The 21,221-nt window shown below is 46.3% G+C and overlaps 1 protein-coding gene across 1 annotated transcript in view; it reads right to left on the bottom strand.

Moving 5' to 3' along the window:
* ajm1 (apical junction component 1 homolog) overlaps positions 1-20,775 on the bottom strand; it is a 31,203-nt gene extending 10,428 nt beyond the window's left edge. The window contains 1 exon segment of the mRNA XM_028808662.2: positions 20,531-20,775. The gene's annotated coding sequence lies outside the window, so the exon portion shown is untranslated.
* Between the last annotated feature and the right edge of the window lie 446 nt (positions 20,776-21,221).

Below are 21,221 nucleotides of genomic sequence, written 5' to 3'. Positions count from 1 at the left end.
ACCAGCAGATGACATGGCACCCCAAACCATCACTGACTGTGGAAACTTTACACTGGACCTCACGCAACGTGGATTCTGTGCCTCTCCTCTCTTCCTCCAGACTCTGGGGCCTTGATTTCCAAAGGAAATGCAAAATTTACTTTCATCAGAGAACATAACTTTGGACCACTCAGCAGCAGTCCAAAGGCGAGACGCTTCTGACGCCGTCTCTTGTTCAAGAGTGGCTTGACACAAGGAATGTGACAGCTGAAACCCATGTCTTACATACGTCTGTGCCTGGTGGTTCTTGAAGCACTGACTCCAGCTGCAGTCCACTCTTTGTGAATCTCCCCCACATTTTTGAATGGGTTTTGTTTCCCAATCCTCTCCAGGGTGCGGTTATCCCTATTGCTTGTCCACTTTTTTCTACCACATCTTGTCTTCCCTTCGCCTCTCTATTAATGTGCTTGGACACAGAGCTCTGTGAACAGCCAGCCTCTTTAGCAATGACCTTTTGTGTCTTGTCCTCCTTATGCAAGGTGTCAATGGTCGTCTTTTGGACAACTGTCAAGTCAGCAGTCTTCCTCATGATTGTGTAGCCTACAGAACTCGACTGAGAGACCATTTAAAGGCTTTTGAGTTAATTAGCTGATTAGAGTGTGGCACCAGGTGTCTTCAATATTGAACCTTTTCACAATATTCTGATTTTCTGAGATACTGAATTTGGGACTTTCATTAGTTGTCAGTTATAATCATCATCATTAAAAGAAATAAACATTTGAAATACATCAGTCTGTGTGTAATGAATGAATCTAATATACAAGTTTCACTTTTTGAATGGAATTACTGAAATAAATCAACTTTGTCATGATATTCTAATTTTATGACCAGCACCTGTATTATATATATAATCTAAGGTCTGTGATACGGTTTGCATAATTACAGCTGGAGATCCACAAAGGGAGAAGATGAATCACATACAGTATCATAAAGTAGTTTTAATTCCCGAGTTTTCAGTCCCTGCCAGGCGCCGTCATCGGAGGGTAATGCTTAGACTTACAAGAATCAAAGGCATTATTCAGGTAATATTGAAGCCATTTTCTTAGTTTCACACACACACCCCGTCACTGATGAAGCACTTAATTACGTGCACTCTTGTATGCACCAGCACACGTGTACAGAGTTACATGAATACATCAAATGTTACAAGAAACAGACACACACACACTTTAAACACATTTCTTTACACACACACACACACACACACACACAGAGTGACACATACACAGACACACACACATATACACTTAACTCATTTAACAACAGAGCACACACTCTTCCAGTCAAGCAAGTCCACTCCACACAAGTGTGTATCACACACACACACACTCATAGAACCACACAAGCAGACCAAGGTTGCACACTTTCAAAGCCTCACTCCAGACTGGAGTGTTACACACTCGTGCACAGATATTTTTATAACAGAGCCCACCCTGAGAGTGGCTCCCCCATTTCCAATCACACTCACACAGACATTAGAGGAGTGAAGCAGTCAATGACACACACAGCATGACACAATACGTTTAAGACACAGAGTTACACACTCCTCAAACACACACAGTACTGCTACTGAGAAGCCCCCCTTTACCACCCCCCCCACCCTGTGCTCTGATCTGTGTGTCCGTGAGCAGACCCCCAGCTCAACTCCAACTCCTGTCTGCTCCGTCTCCCCAGCCCGCCCTTCAGTCTATGCAAGGCGCTATATAAATCAAGGCAGTGTCCTTCGAAGGCAGACTAAAACATTTGGGTCATCAAATAACGTAACACTACACCACTAGGCGTCTCATTCCAGACCCCCAGGTGAAACCCGTCCATCATCTGCAGACCCTCTGCATCCGGGCTCAAATCCACCAAGTCGCTGCTCAGCCACAGAGCTCCATCGCCTCCTCCGCAGCCCTCTGTGAGTTAAAAGTTCAAATCTCGATGTGGCCGCCGTCTCCCTCCACGAGAGCCACACGACAGCAGGCCCGGCGCCCGCCTGGAAGGCGATGGGCCCACAGAGGAGGCGGTGAGAGATAAACAAGCGTAAACAACACATTAGGAGCACCGCCGCCGCTGCCACTTCACTCCTCCGATTAATTACAGCCGATGAGTTACGCTCTGCTCATCATCCTCCCCTACAAAATGAACATCCACGCCGTCACTCACAAGAAGGACTGGGAAGGCAAGCCGGGACTTACGAGTGACAGTTGTGACCTGTTGTGCCGTTATATGGCGACCCTATGTCTGCTGCGTCTCCTTCTTTCGGTCACCGATTTGGTCACATTTAGGCCAGAATCTTAACATGCATCACAGGTAACTTAATGGAAGGAATTAATAAGGAAAAGGTGGCAAGGACTGGAGTGCCAATGGACAGTCAGCATGGGTTCAGACGAGGAGGTCGCGTTTGACCAACAGGCTGCAATTCTACGAGGAAGCAACAAAAGGATAAGAGCAGAGAGGTGCATACGAGATTAATTATCATGACTTTCAAAAAGCATGTGGTGGGGCGCCACACGTTAGAGAGGGTGGGCATCAAACTAAAAGAAGTGGCATTTGAGGGTATGGTGTGTGGATGGAGAATGGGCTCAGACACAGAAAATGGGTTGACACGAGGAACCTGATCAGAACTGGCTGATGTTAAGAGTGGTGACCAGCAGGGGGCAGTGCTGGGGCTGCTGCTAGTTTTAGCATACAGTCGGGGCCACAAGTTTACAGAATGAGACAAATATGAATTCTCACAAAGTGTGCTGCCTCCGTTTTTATGATGACAATTTGAATCTAGTCCAGAAAGTTCTGACGAGTGATCAAATGAATTGCAGTTAATTGTAAAATCCCTCTTTTCCATGACAATGAACTGAATCCCAAAAAAAAAAACACTGCACGTCAGCCCTGCCACCAAAGGACCTGCTGACGTCATTTCAGTGAGCCTCTCGTCAACGCGGGTGAGAGTGTCAACGAGGACGAGGCTGGAGGTCACTCTGCCACGCTGATCGAGTTACAATAGAGACGTGAAGAAGGCGTCAGGGCGCCCAAGAAAGTCCAGCAAGCGACAGGAGCGTCTCCTAAAGGTGATTCAGCTGCGGGCACCACCAGGGCAGAGCTGGCTCAGGAATGGCAGGTGTGAGGGAGGCAAAGACTTTTGGAGGATGGCCTGGTGGGTGTCAAGAAGCCAAGAAAAAGATCAGGGACAGACTGATATTCTGAGATTCGACTGCTGGGGTCAAGTCATTGTCTCTGATGAATCCCCTTACGGATTGTTTGGGGCATCCAGAAAAAAGAAACGGTGACCATCAGTCCTGTGTCAGGCCAGCAGTAAAGCATCCTGAGACCATTCATGTCAGCCGAGGCAGTGCAGGGCTCAGAACACAGCCATGAATAAAGAATGGGACCCAAACATCAACCGAGAGCAACCTCTGCCAACCATCCAAGAACAGTCTGTTGACCAACATGACGGAGCACCGGGTCATAAGGCAAAAGTGACAACTAAGTGGTATCAAAATTGGGAGTCCATGGCCAGGAAAATCCCCATTGAGAAGAGGCAGGTGGACAAACAAAAACCCACTAATTCTGATTCTGCAAGAATGAGTGGCGGTCATCAGTCAGGATTGGGCCCAGAAGTTGATGGACAGCCTGCCAGGGCGACTTGCAGAGGTCTCGAAAAAGACAGAACGGCCAACACTGCAAATATGGACTCCGTGCATCAACCGTGCATGTCATCGTCAATAAAAGCCTTTGAAACTTCTGAAATGCTTGTGATCCTACTTCAGTACACCAGAGAAACATCTGACAGAAAGATCTAAAAACACCGAAGGACCAAACTTTGTGCAAACCAACACTTGGGCCATTCTCAAACCTTTTGGCCACGACTGTTGATGTGATGTGAGATTTTACATATAACTTGATAAATATTTTGTATGTCTTTATTTGTAATTTAGTGTTTACCCCCCTTTTACAACTGAGCCTCTTTGAATTTTACGACAGAGTTGGGAGAAGATGTGCCTTAAACCAGTTTGGTGAGCGTTTCTTTGCTAAAGTCTTTCAACACTCGTAAGAAAGACTTAAAGACATATGGTCTTGGGAGTGGCAGGTGTTAAGATGTTGTATTCCCCCATTAGTCTGAGGTATGGCTGTTTGGAATTGGCTTGGGTCAGACGCTTTTAAGTATCATGATGTCCTATTGGCTCTAGGGGTTGGACAGAACATCTCTAAATGTACGTGCTTAACCTCACAATCTCTCTCTTGCTAGCCTGTGATGATGTAGAAGTATCTCTCTCTTACCAACCAACATATGATGAAGAAGTATCTCTCTTGCTAACCAACATCTGAAAGAAGCATCTCTCTTGCTAACCTGTGATGATGAAGACAACACAATGAAGAGCACAGCTCAGCAGCCATTTTGAACAGACATGTGGCTGAAAGCTGAGCACCAATGATGCCTTAACTAGAGACATTTAAGTAACTACAAGTCTGTGTGCCGCCTGAACTACATATCACCATTTAATCAGGTTGTATGGTTGCCAATATTCAAATGTACTTTGCATTTTGTTATTATTTATGAATACAGTCGATTCCGCATAATCGGACCACATCGGGACGCGATCATTTTGGTCCGGCTGGTCCGATTACAGGAACATGCCCTATACAGTGCATCCGGAAAGTATTCCCAGCGCATCACTTTCTCCACATTTTGTTATGTTACAGCCTTATTCCATAATGGATTAAATTCATTTTTTTCCTCTGAATTCTACACAACAACACCCCATAATGACAACGTGAAAAAAGTTTGAGGTTTTTGCAAGTTTATTAAAAATAAAAAAATTGAGAAAGCACATGTACAGAAGTATTCACAGCCTTTGTCGTGAAGCTCCAAATTGAGCTCAGGTCCATCCTGTTTCCCCTGATCATCCTTGAGATGTTTCTGCAGCTTCATTGGAGTCCACCTGTGGTAAATTCAGTTGACTGGACATGATTTGGAAAGGCACACACCTGTCTATAGAAGGTCCCACAGTTGACAGTTCATGTCAAACCAAGCATGAAGTCAAAGGAATTGCCTGTAGACCGCCGAGACAGGATTGTCTCGAGGCACAAATCTGGGGAAGGTTACAGAAAAATTTCTGCTGCTTTGAAGGTCCCAATGAGCACAGTGGCCTCCATCATCCGTAAGTGGAAGAAGTTCGAAACTACCAGGACTCTTCCTAGAGCTGGCCGGCCATCTAAACTGAGCAATCGGGGAAGAAGGGCTTTAGTCAGGGAGATGACCAAGAACCCAATGGTCACTCTGTCAGAGCTCCAGAGGTCCTCTGTGGAGAGAGGAGAACCTTCCAGAAGGACAACCATCTCTGCAGCAATCCACCAATCAGGCCTGTATGGTAGAGTGGCCAGACGGAAGCCACTCCTTAGTAAAAGGCACATGGCAGCCCGCCTGGAGTTTGCCAAACGGCACCTGAAGGACTCTCAGACCATGAGAAAGAAAATTCTCTGGTCTGATGAGACGAACATTGAACTCTTTGGTGTGAATGCCAGGCGTCACGTTTGGAGGAAACCAGGCACCGCTCATCACCAGGCCAATACCATCCCTACAGTGAAGCATGGTGGTGGCAGCATCATGCTGTGGGGAACTGGGAGACTAGTCAGGATAAAGGGAAAGATGACTGCAGCAATGTACAGAGACATCCTGGATGAAAACCTGCTTCAGAGCGCTCTTGACCTCAGACTGGGGCGACGGTTCATCTTTCAGCAGGACAACGACCCTAAGCACACAGCCAAGATATCAAAGGAGTGGCTTCAGGACAACTCTGTGAATGTCCTTGAGTGGCCCAGCCAGAGCCCAGACTTGAATCCGATTGAACATCTCTGGAGAGATCTTAAAATGGCTGTGCACCGACGCTTCCCATCCAACCTGATGGAGCTTGAGAGGTGCTGCAAAGAGGAATGGGTGAAACTGGCCAAGGATAGGTGTGCCAAGCTTGTGGCATCATATTCAAAAAGACTTGAGACTGGAATTGCTGCCAAAGGGGCTTCGACAAAGTATTGAGCAAAGGCTGTGAATACTTATGGACATGGGATTTCTCAGTTTTTGTATTTTTAATAAATTTGCAAAAACCTCAAGTAAACTTTTTTCACGTTGTCATTATGGGGTGTTGTGTGTAGAATTCTGAGGAAAAAAATGAATTTAATCCATTATGGAATAAGGCTGTAACATAACAAAAGGTGGAGAAAGTGAAGCGCTGGGAATACTTTCCGAATGCACTGTATATAAACCACCTCCATTTTGAACTCTTCATTTCCTTTACCAACTCCTCTGCAGTACACCAGGGTGGATCTCCAGACCACCAATCTGTGATTGCTTGAATGCACCTCATCGTCACCAAATTCTGACCCCGTCACAAAATGACACCCCTGCCCCTTTAATCAGTTCTTTGCAGTTTCTCATCACGGAGGTCTTATCATTAGACGCACCGATAGATAGATAGATAGATAGATAGATAGATAGATAGATAGATAGATAGATAGATAGATAGATAGATAGATAGATAGATAGATAGATGCACCTGTATATTCGAGTGTTCTGCAGGACGTCCTTCCTCAGATCCCGATGTCTAATTTCGTCATACCCTGCGCTGACTCATGGACCACCACGTCAGAGTCCCGAGTCGAAGAGGGGCAGACATTAAGGGGCACACCTGGGAGTCACACTGGATCGGGACGTCACAACCTTTTGCCTAATGAGTCGGCGAGGGGTCATCCAATAACAGCAAAAAAGAAAAAAAAAAACAACACAGCCCACTAGTGCTAATCGAGCGTGAAGAGATAAACACAAACTGGCACCGTGCCCACCCTCTCCTTCATTTGCATATCGTCCATGTCACCAACATCAGGCGCGCTTTGATTCTGAGCAGCGTGAAGAACAAACACTTGCTGTAAGTCATTCCCTCCGTCTCTCATTTTGATGTGAAATATTTAAAGCCAAAAATACAAATAAAACAAAAACAGGCCAGGCGGGTAAACGTTTTAAGTGCCATTCACTAAGTAAGGGGTGCCAGGTTTGGATGGAAGGTCTGCCAATCTCCGCACCCGAGGCTTTGTGAGTCTCTCTCTCTCTGTCTGTGTGTCCTGTCCTTGGCAGCTGACATCTCTGCACTCAATCGGCCCATAAAGATCTCGCTTTCAAATCGGGTGCAGCTCATTAACCCTCAAACACATTTTAAAGCCCCATCTCCAGATTTCACTTTCCACGGTTTAAAGAACCCAACAACACTTAACCCTTTGAGGGCTCAATATTTTTTCCCCCAAAAAAACTCAGTTTTCTGAAAAGCACACAAAGCAATGGTTTCACACATGCAATGTCTGTTGTTGCTGTTGGCACCTGTTTGGCATCTCTGGTGGCAGCAACGGCTGTGTGGGCACCTCGATGGCCAGCAGGAGTACAACAATGGGCCAGCTGCCTGGCTGCTTTTGCAGTGTGACTCAATCTGGATCGTACCTCTTGTCATCGTAAGTGGCGGTCCACCCAAGCTGTAGGTGGCATCAGCTACATGAATGCATTCAGCGGCGCGATCAGCTGGGCACCGATCAACGGATGCTGGTACCACTCTGTCATTTTCGATCTCCATCTTCAGATCACTTGCAGCAAAATCGGAGTCCGACAAGTCCGAGTCTGATTCAGCGACAATACGCAAAACATCCTCCACAGAGTATTTTGTTCTGGTCTCTCACCAGATGTCGACGCCATTTTACAGGTTGCTCCTCTTTGCTACTCACTCACACACATGGAGTCGAGGGTCAAATCCACCAAACTGACTTTTCTTCTAGCTAAAAACGTAACGGCGAGTTTTGTCACAGTTTACAGCGGATTACCGTCCTCTACCCCCAAATTTTGACAAAAGTCGTCATCATCCCTGAAAGAGTTAAAGCAAAACAGGTCGACATGAAAGGCACTATATACCTTATAGATGCCATAAAGGATGGACAGACATCTCATCTGGGATGATGAAGATGATGATGAACAATACCTTACCAGGTAACTGTTTTTAATAAATTTGCAAAAACCTCAAGTAAACTTTTTTCACGTTGTCATTATGGGGTGTTGTGTGAAGAATTCTGAGGAAAAAATGAATTTAATCCATTTTGGAATAAGGCTGTGACATAACAAAATGTGGAAAAAGTGATGAAGCGCTGGGAATACTTTCTGGATGCACTGTATGCCTCGTGTTCCATTATTGGAATGACAGTCACGTTGGAGTAACATATGTTATGTATAATGTAAGAAGTGGATTTGCCTAGTGTTCCAATTTTGGAACGCCACATAACTCAACAATGGAATGTAATAAAACATTTTTCTCTTCAAATTCTTGTTCCTTATATTTTTCTACGCAACATATGTGAATTTCATGCACAAACTCAAAAATTTCAGCCTTCAGCATAAATGAGTTAAATCCCTTTATATCTCATGATGGGACACACCGGTCTATGCGAGCTCATCAACCAATCAGCATTGAGCAGTGACAGGCATTCAAATCAGCACAATGACAAGGGGACCCACATTTGTGCACAGCCAGTTTTTCACATTTGATTTAATTTCATACAACTAAATACTGCGTCACTAAAAATCTTTGTTCGGAAAACACCGCAGTACTCCGATGTTCCTAGGAAATGAACGACATACCACTGTTATCTTTATTGTTGAAAAGAGAGTCAGTTATTATGCAGGCTGACAGGGGGTCCCAAACTTTTTCATATGACTGTAAATGAAAAGCTATTGCTTTGTATACTTAGCAGAAAATGGAGTTTTTTGGAAAAATATTCAGCCCTGTGAGAAAAGGGAAAAAAAAAAAAAAAAAATCAGCCGTGAAAGAGTTAAAAGGGCAGGCAAAAGGTATTGGGACCCCCTCTGGACCCCCTGGAGGACGTAGTGGAGGAGAGACTGAAGATGAGACCGAGTGCCACGATGAACAACGCAGCACATCCTCTCTCCGTGACACACCGAGGACTTTCAGCCAATCAATCACTCCGCGGAAGTGGGTCAAGAAAAGCGGTGTGGGGGGGTGCTCCTTTATACCAGCCATACGCCTATATAGCGCCTCACTGGGAACTGGGGCTGCCAAGCTAGAGGTTTCCTTCATTTTTAGTCACGCTGGTGTGTGTTCACCAGCAGCCAAAGGGCCTATAGGGGCGTGAAAGAATGAAGGATAGCAGCTGGGGGCAGAGGGCTAACGCTTCCCCCCCTCCCCTCTCTTGACAGACCACCAGAAGAACAATAAACCGCTCTTACCTCAAACTCAAGCACAAATACCACTTCCGGCTCCCTGTGACGACTCCACCGCCGCTTCTGGTCCCGTGCTGAGGACTACCCTTCCGTCCATCCATAATGACATCACTTCCTCTGCATCCCTGATGACATCACTTCCTGCCAGCTCCCTTCCAGTTCCTTTCTGTTTCAGTTCCTTTCATCAGCATATAAAGCTCGTTTTGTGTCAAAAGTCATTGGTGCAAATTTTAGTCCTTAGTGATTACTCACATTTGAAGAGATTATAGGGGGTGTGGACATTAGGGGTCGCTGTTGCCCCATTAAACTCAACAAGACAGACGCTCTGGACAAAGATTATAAGCAACAAGAAGATATTTTAACCTTCTTCTTTCTGTTATAGTGCCCTCAAGCACCTCCGCCACAATAAACAGGCAATTCAACAATAATAATAATCTATATATATAATTCACTAAGTCCATGGCAAGCAAGACGCATGCAAGACAGCCACGCCCACCAACTCACAGAGCCCCGCCTACCAACAATTCACTAAACAGCCGACTATGGCGCGAGAGCGAAAGCATTTGCCAAGCATGTGTTCATTAATCAAGAGCGAAAGTCAGAGGTTTGAAGAAGATCACATACCGTCGTAGTTCCGACCATACATGATGCCAACTGGCGTTATTCCCATGACCCGCCGGGCAGCCAACCGGGTAACCAAAGTCTTTGGGTTCCGGGGGGAGTATGGTTGCAAAGCTGAAACTGAAAGGAATTGACGGAAGGGCACCACCAGGTGTGGAGCCTTTGGCTTAATTTGACTCAACACGGGAAACCTCACCCGGCCCGAACGTGGCTCACAGGTGCATGCGACTGAGGCGGTGTGTGGAAAATGAACAGTCAACGTGACTCACAAGTGCATGTGGACTGTACACAGACGAAAGCAATTCAGGTGAGGAGTTGGGGGCGGACACATGAGCAGGCAGTGCGTACTGAACGATGACTAAGAGATGACTTAAGAAATCGGCAGACTAGAATGGCGGGGGCGGAATGGACGTCAGACGATTGAACTTGCCTATCTAGAGGATGTAAATGTTCTAACACGGGTTCCGTAGGTGACCCTGCGGAAGGATCGTTACCGGTTGTGCCGACCCGTCGTTGGATGGTTAGGACCCGAAACCTCTCGGGCTCTCTTCCCCGCCTTCTCTCCAGAGTTCCATCTTTGCATTCACTTACAGTCGTATCTTCAAACCCACCCCATTTGGACAACTGTGTCTTTCAGGAAGTGTTCACCCATCAATACATAATTATGCGGCGTAGTGGCTAGTAATAATAATAAATAACACAAATCTCTCCTCCGCACCTCCCCGCCAGCTTCGGCGTGCTTGCTGGGTCTTCATCGGTCCTTTATATTGTTCTTGACCTGGAAGTGCTTCTGCTCTTCCATCCACGTGACTTGCCAGCACTTCTGGGCCAGACGCAGAATTCAAGTTCTTTAATCAGCCCGGAAGTACTTCGGGGCTTCCATTGTCATAGTCCATCAGTACTTCCGGGCTCGGTGAGAATTTGTTCTCCCACCATCTTCCCACAGCATCCCCTGGCAGGGCTGTGCTGCCAAACTCAAAGTCTCATAGTGCCCCGCAGGAATCCGGGGCACCACTGCAGTCCAGGGAAGCTGCCTTCAAGTGTTCTGGGGGAGAGGCAGTGTCCTAAAAAAGCTGCCCTCCCCCGTACCTCTATCTCAGGGGCATCCCGGCCAGGTTGTGCTGCCGGCCATCTCTTACATGGGGAATTCCCCCCCAAACCTGTCCCTGTGTTTGTTTCTTCTCAGCATATAGTTGCAGCGGTGCTATTGGGGATTGAAACGTCAACTCCCAGCAGTCCCTGCAGTGGCTGTTATTGGTCATCTTCTGAGGGTGCAGGGGCTGTTGGGTACAAGGAGGCCAGTGATACCAATACAGGAGGAGTCTTTTGTGTTTTCTGTCCGTCTACCTTCTGCTCTGATACCTGTGGATTCTTGTTTTGTCTTGGATCTTCTCTTGTTTTGGGTGGTCTGATGTCTTCCTGTCCGAGGATTTGTTGTCATCCTGTGAAGAAAGGAGAGCTCCTGATCCCATTAACCCATCTTCATTTTCCTTAGGAAATACCGGTAGGACTATCTTTACATTTCCATTCATTGTTCTCATTTCTGGACTATCTGCCCCCATCATTGCATTTCATCAGCTGCTGTTTTCCATGGTCTTTATAGTGAGTGTGTACAGTCGACCCCCCGTGAAGTCGCGGTTCAGAGTTCGTGGCCTCAGTCTTTTGCGGATTTTTCTTTAGAACCTAACTAGCAATTGTTTGTGGAAATTGCAAATATCCTCCACAATTTTGTTATGGCTTTGTCTGTGGCAATATATAATTTTTCATGTGGTTTAATGCTAAATTATTAAGAACAATATAACTTTACTCATTTTGTAACATAAATATTAACGTAAATTCAACTAAATTTCCATATTAAATACAATACTGTATACATTTTTTAGTACTGTAGAGAGAACACAAAGCAACCGTAGAGGAAAACGCAGCTTGGGATGGTGAAATACTGTACCCCTGTACTCAGAGGCAGGAGGTTTGAAAATAGCCAATCCGAGAGCGTTATTCATTTCTCCTTGCTGCCGATTGGCTGCTGCCCTGTGACACATCTCTGGCAGATGCAGCCCAGCATTCCTGCATCATGACAGTTTAGCGCATGTAGCTATCTCGAGTGTTTCGCCAAGTGGTCTCGCGTTTTTCGTTTTGTTCTTCGTAAAGCCCTAAGATGTCACCCAAACGTCCTGCACCTTCTAAGCATGGGATACCTATATGGTTGGGGCTCTTAAAGTTAATAATGGCATCGATGCTGCCATTCAGACATATAAAACCCTCCTTGCCACCACGACGAAACAACAGCAGCAACTTCCCATCACAATGTGCCTCAAACCTATCAAGAAAAGCCAGCATGAAACCCACCAGAAGAAGACCCCTCAGAAGATACGACTCCTTCCTGAAGTGCCTAAAGAAGAGGCGTCACCCGAGGAGCTGTAAATCCTCTGCTTTGCTGTGCAGTCGTTATCTTCATTATATGCCTTCACCGTACTGCACAGCTAATTCATCATCATCATCACCTTCAATCAATATTATTCATTATTGGTGAGTAGCCGTACATTTTACTGTATTTTTATCAAATTATTACTGTACTAGGGGGCTCCGCCACCTGCTCGCTTTGCTTGCCAACCCCTGGGTTTAGTTAACCGGATATACAATTTAAAAAGATTGTTATATTCATGGGAATTGTTACATATGCATTATTTTCACTTTTACTTTAAAACTTTAGTTTAAACAATATTTGGAATTAACTTTTCTTCAAGATCACATTGAATTTTGATTCCGTGTTTGGACTTTCATCGTGACAACGCAACGTATAACTGCCTGTGAGTGAATAACGTTTATTTCTCTCTAATACATTACTCGATTTTTTCGAATGTTTGTCCCTGCTCTTTCTTCTTCACTTCGTTGTTGACGTGTCATCTAGAACGTATAACATTATTGTCCTGATAAAATTTATAAGAGCTGAGAGAGCAGGAAGTGTGTCTGTCCAAAGCATTCACACGATTGAGGTTAGATGACCAGGGTCCTGTTTGAAAATGGCTGTAAGTAGGGCGTGAGTTGAAAGAATCTCATGTTAAAAGTCTCTGTCTCACGGGACTTCATACCACGCCAGCGTTTTTGGAATCTTAATTCTCGCTGGCAACACGAATTAGACGATCTACAAGTCTCCGACTTAAAGTTTAAATCCGAACAATATTTTCAATCTCTTTTCGCTGTTCCGTTATTCCACCGAGTAAATTTCCGTTCTGCGGTGGGCTGGCACCCTGCCCGGGGTTTGTTTCCTGCCTTGCACCCTGTGTTGGCTCGGATTGGCTCCAGCAGACCCCCTGTGACCCTGTAGTTAGGACATAGCGGGTTGGAAAATGGATGGATGGATGGATGGCTAATTTCCGTTTGTTTGCGCTAATGCGATCTTTGCTATCAGTTTTTTGAGACTTTCAAATTTTCGTACTTCCATTATCTCTGACGTGCTCTGCATTTGTACCGCGCCAATGTTGTTGAATTCTTTATGACGTTCTACTTTGTCATCTACTTTGTCATTTATTTCCGGCCCCGGGTGTGGACTCGTCTCACGGGATGTATAAGTGTCACATGTCTCCTTCCCAGGTTTGTTTTTTTTTTTATAATAGAGGGACTCACCCTACTTATACCAAAGAAAATGCGCTTGCATGAATCCCAGTACATATAGCGGTGACGTCTGTGTTTAACATTCTAGCACTGTGGGGGACGTAGCAGTACAGTACTGAACGGTATACGGGTTTACCTTTATCTATCTAAAAAAAAAAAAAAAGAATGTAGACTGTGGTGGGTTGGCACCCTGCCCTGGATTGGTTCCTGCCTTGTGCCCTATGTTGGCTGGGATTGGCTCCAGCAGACCCCCATGACCCTGTGATCAGATTCAGCAGGGTGGAAAATGGATAGAGAGATAGAGAGATAGATAGATATAGATAGGTATAGATAGATATAAGGCGCTATGTGATAGATAGACAGACAGACAGACAACTTTATTAATCCCTTGGGGAAATTCCCATACTCCAGCAGCAGCATACTGATAATAACAATATTAAATTAAAGAGTGATAACAATGCAGGTATACAGACAATAACTTTGTATAATGTTAACGTTTACTCCCCCAAGTGGAACTGAAGAGTCGTATAGTGTGGCAGAGGAACGATCTCCTCAGTCTGTCAGTGGAGCAGGACGGTGACAGCAGTCTGTCACTGAAGCTGCTCCTCTGTCTGGAGATGATCCTGTTCAGTGGATGTGGTGGATTCTCCATGATTGACAGGAGTCTGCTCAGCGCCCGTCGCTCTGCCACAGATGTTAAACTGTCCAGCTCTGTGCCTACAATAGAGCCTGCCTTCCTCACCAGTTTGTCCAGGCGTGAGGCGTCCTTCTTCTTAATGCTGCCTCCCCAGCACACCACCGCGTAGAAGAAGGCGCTCGCTACAGCCGTCTGATAGAACATCTGCAGCATCTTATTGCAGATGTTGAAGGACGCCAGCCTTCTAATGAAGTATAGTCGGCTCTGTCCTCTCTTACACAGAGCATCAGTATAGGCAGTCCAGTCTAATTTATCATCCAGCTGCACTCCCAGGTATTTATAGGTCTGCACCCTCTGCACACAGTCACCTCTGATGATCACGGGGTCCATGAGGGGCCTGGTCCTCCTAAAATCCACCACCAGCTCCTTGATTTTGCTGGTGTTCAGGTGTAGGTGGTTTGAGTCGCACCATTTAACAAAGTCCTTGATGAGATTCCTGTACTCCTCTTCCTGCCCACTCCTGATGCAGCCCACGATAGCAGTGTCGTCAGTGAACTTCTGCACGTGGCAGGACTCCGAGTTGTATTGGAAGTCTGATGTTTATAGGCTGAACAGGAACTGAGAAAGTACAGTCCCCTGTGGCGCTCCTGTGCTGCTGACCACAATGTCAGACCTGCAGTTCCCAAGACGCACATACTGAGGTCTGTCTTTAAGATAGTCCACTGTCCATGCCAGCAGGTATGAATCTATTCCCATCCCTGTCAGCTTGTCCCTAAGGAGCAGAGGTTGGATGGTGTTGAAGGTGCTAGAGAAGTCCAGAAACATAATTCTTTACAGCACCACTGCCTCTGTCCAAGTGGAAGAGGGATCGGTGTAGCATGTAGATGATGGCATCCTCCGCTCCCACCTTCTCCTGGTATGCGAACTGCAGAGGGTCGAGGGCGTGACGGACCTGTGGCCTCAGGTGGTGAAGCAGCAGCTGCTCCATGGTCTTCATCACATGTGACATCAGAGCAACAGGCCGGAAGTCATTCAGCTCACTAGGACGCGATACCTTTGGGACTGGGGTGATACAAGATGTTTTCCAAAGCCTCGGGACTCTCCCCTGTTCCAGGCTCAGGTTGAAGATGCGCTGTAGAGGACTCCCCAGCTCCAGCGTTATCTTCGTTTTTAGGTTAACTAGGGGGCTTTGCCCCCTGCTCGCTTCACTCACGGGGCTTGCTACCCGCCAGCCACTTCACTTCTCTGCTGTTGGCGTTGTGAAGAAGGGGGGCTGAACGCATGCTAAGGTGACGCGGTCGCTCCTCTGACACCCCCTCTAAAATGGTGATACAATGGGAAACACATACAGTTGTATTGCTTACCTCCTCTTTGCTCGATCAGCTGCTGCGTGATCTTCATGTCGCGCTGCACTTCAAACGTTTAAAAGCCTGTACAGCAGCTGTCCGCCTTATCTCACGGGACGTTAAAGTGTCTCCCAGAAAATCACGTCGCAACCCAAGATTTTTTTAATATAATAAGAGAGATTTATTAACCCGAGATATTAAAATGAAATTAAAGTGTTTTGGGGGCATATTTAGGGTTTCAACTATAAAAATAGGCATTTTTTTTTGACCACATCCAAAATTCGCAGTGCTCCAGGAATGTAAACCCGGAGAATCTCAGGGGGTCGCCTGTATTGCTGTGGTTTATTTTCGTGTTTATTGTACATCGCTGTAAGGGGACTGGGCCTGGGATAATTTAGCGTCCAGTGACATTTCGTTTATTAGTGTTTAATACATTCTTTCATTACCGGTTGCTTCTTTTTGTCTCTGCTTGTGAGTGTGTTCGGGTCGGGCCGAGGCTGGGTGCGTCCCTGGAATCTCCACCAAAAAAAAATAAACAAATCACCGTCTCCTCGACAGTGTGAATCTTAACGGCACTGGACTGCTACATATTTATTTCTCTATCAATTTATATAAACAGCTTCTGTAAAAAGCCAAATATTCCCCTTGGGGACCAATAACGTTCTATCCATATAGTGCCTTTCCTATCTTTCTGTCTATGTATGGTAGCTCAGTTGACCACTCCGTACAACTGTGATGAGCAGAAATGCCCCTCAGAACGCACAACACCTTGAGCCTTGAGGTGGATGGGCTACAGCAGTTGAAGACCACCTTCAGATTCCACTTCTATCAGCCAAGACCAGCGGTCTGAGTCCGCAGTGGGCACAGGCTGACCAGAACCAGCCAATAGAAGACTGGACAAATGCAGCCTGGTCACATGAATCTCCATTCCCACTGAAGCACACAGGTGGTAGGCACCAACAGCAGAAGTCCGTGTGCCCATCCTGCCTGGTGTCAACAGTGCAGGCTGCTGCTGTGAATGTTTCCTTGGCACACTTTGGGTCTTTTAATACCAATCTGTCATCGCTTGAATGCCACTGTCTATTTAGATTTTGCATCCCTTCACGGCCACAATCTACACGTCTTCTAAAGGGGAACGTCCAGCACTGCAGCGCTTCACGTCACAAAGCGAACAGATCTCAAGAAGATGGCAAGGAGGTCAGAGTTCAGTCACAGGACCTGTACACCTTGAAGGAGGTGGCAGAACGGGCCATTGGCACCATGAAAGTGCAGAAACTGCATGATGCCATCAAGTCACCGTGGACCAGAACCTCAAAGGAAAGATTCCAATGTCTGGTGAAATCCATGTTTGGAGAGCCACTGTCCAGTATTAGTACAAGTGGCATGGATAATGTGCCCGGTGAGTGGATACTGGCAAGATTTGTCAAGGATGATTAATCCATTCAACCACTGTATACTTGGGCAGCAGTGCAGCCAGTCCTGGATGGCATGCCAGTCCATCAGTTGGCACACGACTTTACTCAATGACACAGAGCCAGTTCAGAGTCACCAATTAGGCTAAAATGCAGGATCTGGATGGGCATAATAGAAAGACGCAGGGAGGGAGAATATGCAAATTCCACTCGGCCAGTGCCAGTGCCTGGCCTTGGTCTTGAACCCAAATATTTGGAACTCTAGAGCAAAGGTAGTCTCGCACACCATGAATTCACATCCCATCTGGAGTTGGCTCCTGCCAACCCTCACACGTTCCTTCATGCCACCCCTGCTCTCAAGACTGGCACGTAGAAAAGCTGGCACTGGCACAAAATAAAAGAAATGGTAAAAACCCTGGCAATGCCCCAAGAAGTAAAACAGCAACCATCACAATTCCCAAACATGGCCTATTTTTCAATCCAAGACTGGTCACCAATAACAGGCAGCCCCTGCCATGGATTTCACATCACCAGGTCCAAAGATGGCAGCAATGACAGAGTGGCACGTCTCGTGACGCACATGAAGTTTATATTAGGCTGGCAGGCGAGACTGGCAGGTGTGATTTGGGAGATCAAAAATGAAACGAGAACACACCATGAAAGTGAGGAGTGATGGCAGTCGAGTGACTGAGTGACCTCATTGGCCTCACCAGGCAGACCCCCCCCTCCCCCCTAACTCTTTATGGCTCAAATGCCGCCCATTTCTGATAAGCACCAGTGGGCAGAGGCCACGTTTAATATCTTCACTTTACTTCCTTGTGCCCGCTGGAGTGCCTCGCGTCTCCTGGTTACCAGCAAAGCCAAGCAGAAGAATCAGGAAAACACGAGCAGCGAGGCAGGTGAGCAGAAACAAAGGCGGTGGGCCAACAGAGAGAGCCGGACGTCATCGACCACCTTTACACAGTGGGTGAGAGCGGACCCTCCATGCATCTCATTCTACTTGTCCACTCATCCTGAAAGGACCACCAACAGTCGGCCACCCCCCATATAAGCAACGCACACAAAATGAAAAGGGGGCAGCAAACGGGACGGTGGCCAACTCACCAAAGATGGCATCCTGGGCCCAAAATCACACAAGCATCAAGTCTGGAGTGACAGACGACCAGCAGCTCATCTTCTCTGTGTGTGTGTGTGTGTGTCTGCCACAACAAAACACCACCGTGCTGGCACAGAAGGTAAAGAACTTAAACCCAAGTCTGCACACCAAAGAGGTAAAGAAAGTCAGACAGGCAACACGTGTGGACAGCAGCGGACAAAAAGAAAAGCCCCAGAAATGGGAAACATGCCAGCTGCCCACTCCAGTGACTCAATAGAATTTTGACAGGAGTTTGTTAGCACCCACCAGAAACACCCAAACACCCTCATCATCATCATCATCATGTCAAGCTACAATTCAGAGGGGCCGACGGAAACACAAAATGACACAAATCCCGATGACCACCTCTAACAAACTCATCAGGGTGGGCAGGACATCAAAATAGAGCAACGATTTGGGGGGCTCCACTTATTAGTGATTAGTGAAAGTGCTATATAAGGGCCAACTTTAGAGCGACATGAAAGGCAATGCACACAATTTTAAGATAACATACAGTTACAGTCTGGAGCGACACCTGCATCTGCCTCAGATTACATCCCATTGACACACAGAACAGTCCTCTTACTGGCTATTAAAGACAGACAGGTAATGTGCTGTACACCAGATAAATGGACATGGAAAAAACACACTACAGGTATATACAATTACTGCACATTACTGTACATTATTAATGTACAGTTAAAATATGAGTGATACCAGAATCTGTAGGCCTCTGATAGACACGGGGACCAATTCCTGTGGTGTCTGTTACTAGCCGAGAGAAAGAGAGAGTGAAAGGCACGATAGATAGATAGATAGAGTGAAAGGCACGATAGATAGAGTGAAAGGCACAATAGATAGATAGATAGATAGATAGATAGATAGATAGATAGATAGATAGATAGATAGATAGATAGATAGAGTGAAAGGCACGATAGATAGAGTGAAAGGCACAATAGATAGATAGATAGATAGATAGATAGATAGATAGATAGATAGATAGATAGATAGATAGATAGATAGAGTGAAAGGCACGATAGATAAAGTGAAAGGCACAATAGATAGATAGATAGATAGATAGATAGATAGATAGATAGATAGATAGATAGCATATACTGCAGACTACTACACAGAAATGAAAGGCGCTATATGATAGATAGGACTGTTACTACGGACCACACAAACAGATAGCTATGTAAAACACAATACAGTATTCAATTTCTAGATACATCACATTTAGTGGATAGGTGGGTTGAGAAGATGGACGGAGAATAGAGTGTTATAACACTGACTGATATCAGTTTCCCCCTCTAACTGGAACTTATTGTCATTTAGGCCAATTCCCATGGGGGCCCCTCACAAGCCACTACATGAGGATTTTAAAGGCAGTATGTAATACGTTGATCAACGCAGAAATGAATTAGAAATATAAATACGTAGAGATTTTAAAGGCACTACTTATAGGTTGAGAGATACATGTGAAAGGCGGTATATAATAGATTGACATAGATATGAAAGGAGTTAGATCAGAAGATATATGGGAAGAGTACTGTATGAAATGTATTGTTATATATTAGATTAGCAGAAAGAACAAGAAAACACTATAGAGATAGAAATGAAATGTGTTATATGACAGATTGTAGTAAGTGCCGAACCAAAGTCATAAAAACGTGACATTCATTTTTTTTGGATACCATACAGTTATAATATCGACTGACAGCTTATCTGTCGCTAAGCGGATCTTATAGACATGCAGACCAAGTCCTGTGGGCGCCTCTTACAAGCTATTAGTGACAGACTGACAGACAATCTACTCTACAACAGACAGATACATTAAGTATACTGTAGGCAGCGAGACTGAAATGAAAGGTGCTATATAACAGATTGATAGGAAGTGTACTATACTGTATATCAGAGAAACAGACAGACACAAAAACACGTCTGTATAATTACTACATAGATACTATATAATTATAATATTGACTGGTAGCCCTTTCTGCCTGTAAGTGAATCTTAAAGATACGCAACCCAATCCTCGTTGGTGCCTCTTAATAGCCATCATTACAGATACGAACCGAAAGACGCTATAAACCAAGCAGTTGTGCGCAGTCCCAGGGACCAAGAGACATGCAGCCACTCACCGTGGATGCTTACGCCGCGTGCCGAGGCTCATGCTCATCCCGTACCCGCACTTGCCTCCCTTCTCCAGCCTCCTGCCTCCTATTTGCAATCCCCCACCCTCTACGGCTCTTGTGCCGCTGTTGCGCACCTCCTCTCCTCTCCTCTCCGGCGCCGGCGGAGGACGCCCTTTCTCCGGACCCCGGTACATTCGGCCGATGTTCTCCCTTAAAGGGTCCGAGAGGTGGACCCCGTAGCCTGGACGGTTCGCAGCGGGGAGTAGTATCCCCTGACAGGGATGCGCGCCCCCGTCCCCTTCCTTGCCTTCCCTTTGCTTTCCCCTCCTCCAAACTCCCTTACCTTTGCAGCCGTCGGCCCGTCAGCTCGCATCCTCGCCTGCTCGTTTATCATCATCGCGCTGGAAATGAGTTTCGTCGGAGCTCCAGGCATTCAAGTGGATTCCATTGCCAGGCCGCCAGGTCGATGACTATTTCGTTCGGGGTTGAGACAAGAAGCCTCTGCAGGTGTACTACATCCGTGAGCGCGCCGTGCACTGAGAAGACTGGAAAGCAACCAGAGAGACGCACTGTGCTGTGCTGTCGGGCGCGGTGCTGCCCCTGCAGGCTAGCGAGCGTAATTACTTCTTAAAGCAGCCGCGCCGCCGGTGATGCTCTGATGAAACCGAAGCGCGGGGTGTTGAGGTCATTTATCACAGGCGACGAAGATCACACGAAGTAACTGGGCAGCAACGTGAACCACAATGAAAAACCTTTAAAGGAGTCCATTCAATTCCTGCCATTATTCAACCCGCTATATTCTAACTACATGGTCACGGGGTCTGCTGGAGCCAATCCCAGCTAACACAGGGCGCAAGGCAGGAAACAAACCCCGGGCAGGGCGCCAGCCCACCGCAGAACCCACACACACCTACCAAGGACAATTTAGAATCGCCAATGTACCTAACCTGCATGTCTTTGGACTGTGGGAGGAAACCCACGCAGACACGGGGAGAACATGCAAACTCTGGGAAGCGAACCCAGGTCTCTTAACT

This window comes from Erpetoichthys calabaricus, chromosome 9 (assembly GCF_900747795.2).
Source record: "Erpetoichthys calabaricus chromosome 9, fErpCal1.3, whole genome shotgun sequence".
NCBI lineage: Eukaryota > Metazoa > Chordata > Cladistia > Polypteriformes > Polypteridae > Erpetoichthys > Erpetoichthys calabaricus.
The sequence above is the reverse complement of the archived record's forward strand: the minus strand, read 5'-3'. Positions and strand labels throughout refer to the sequence as shown.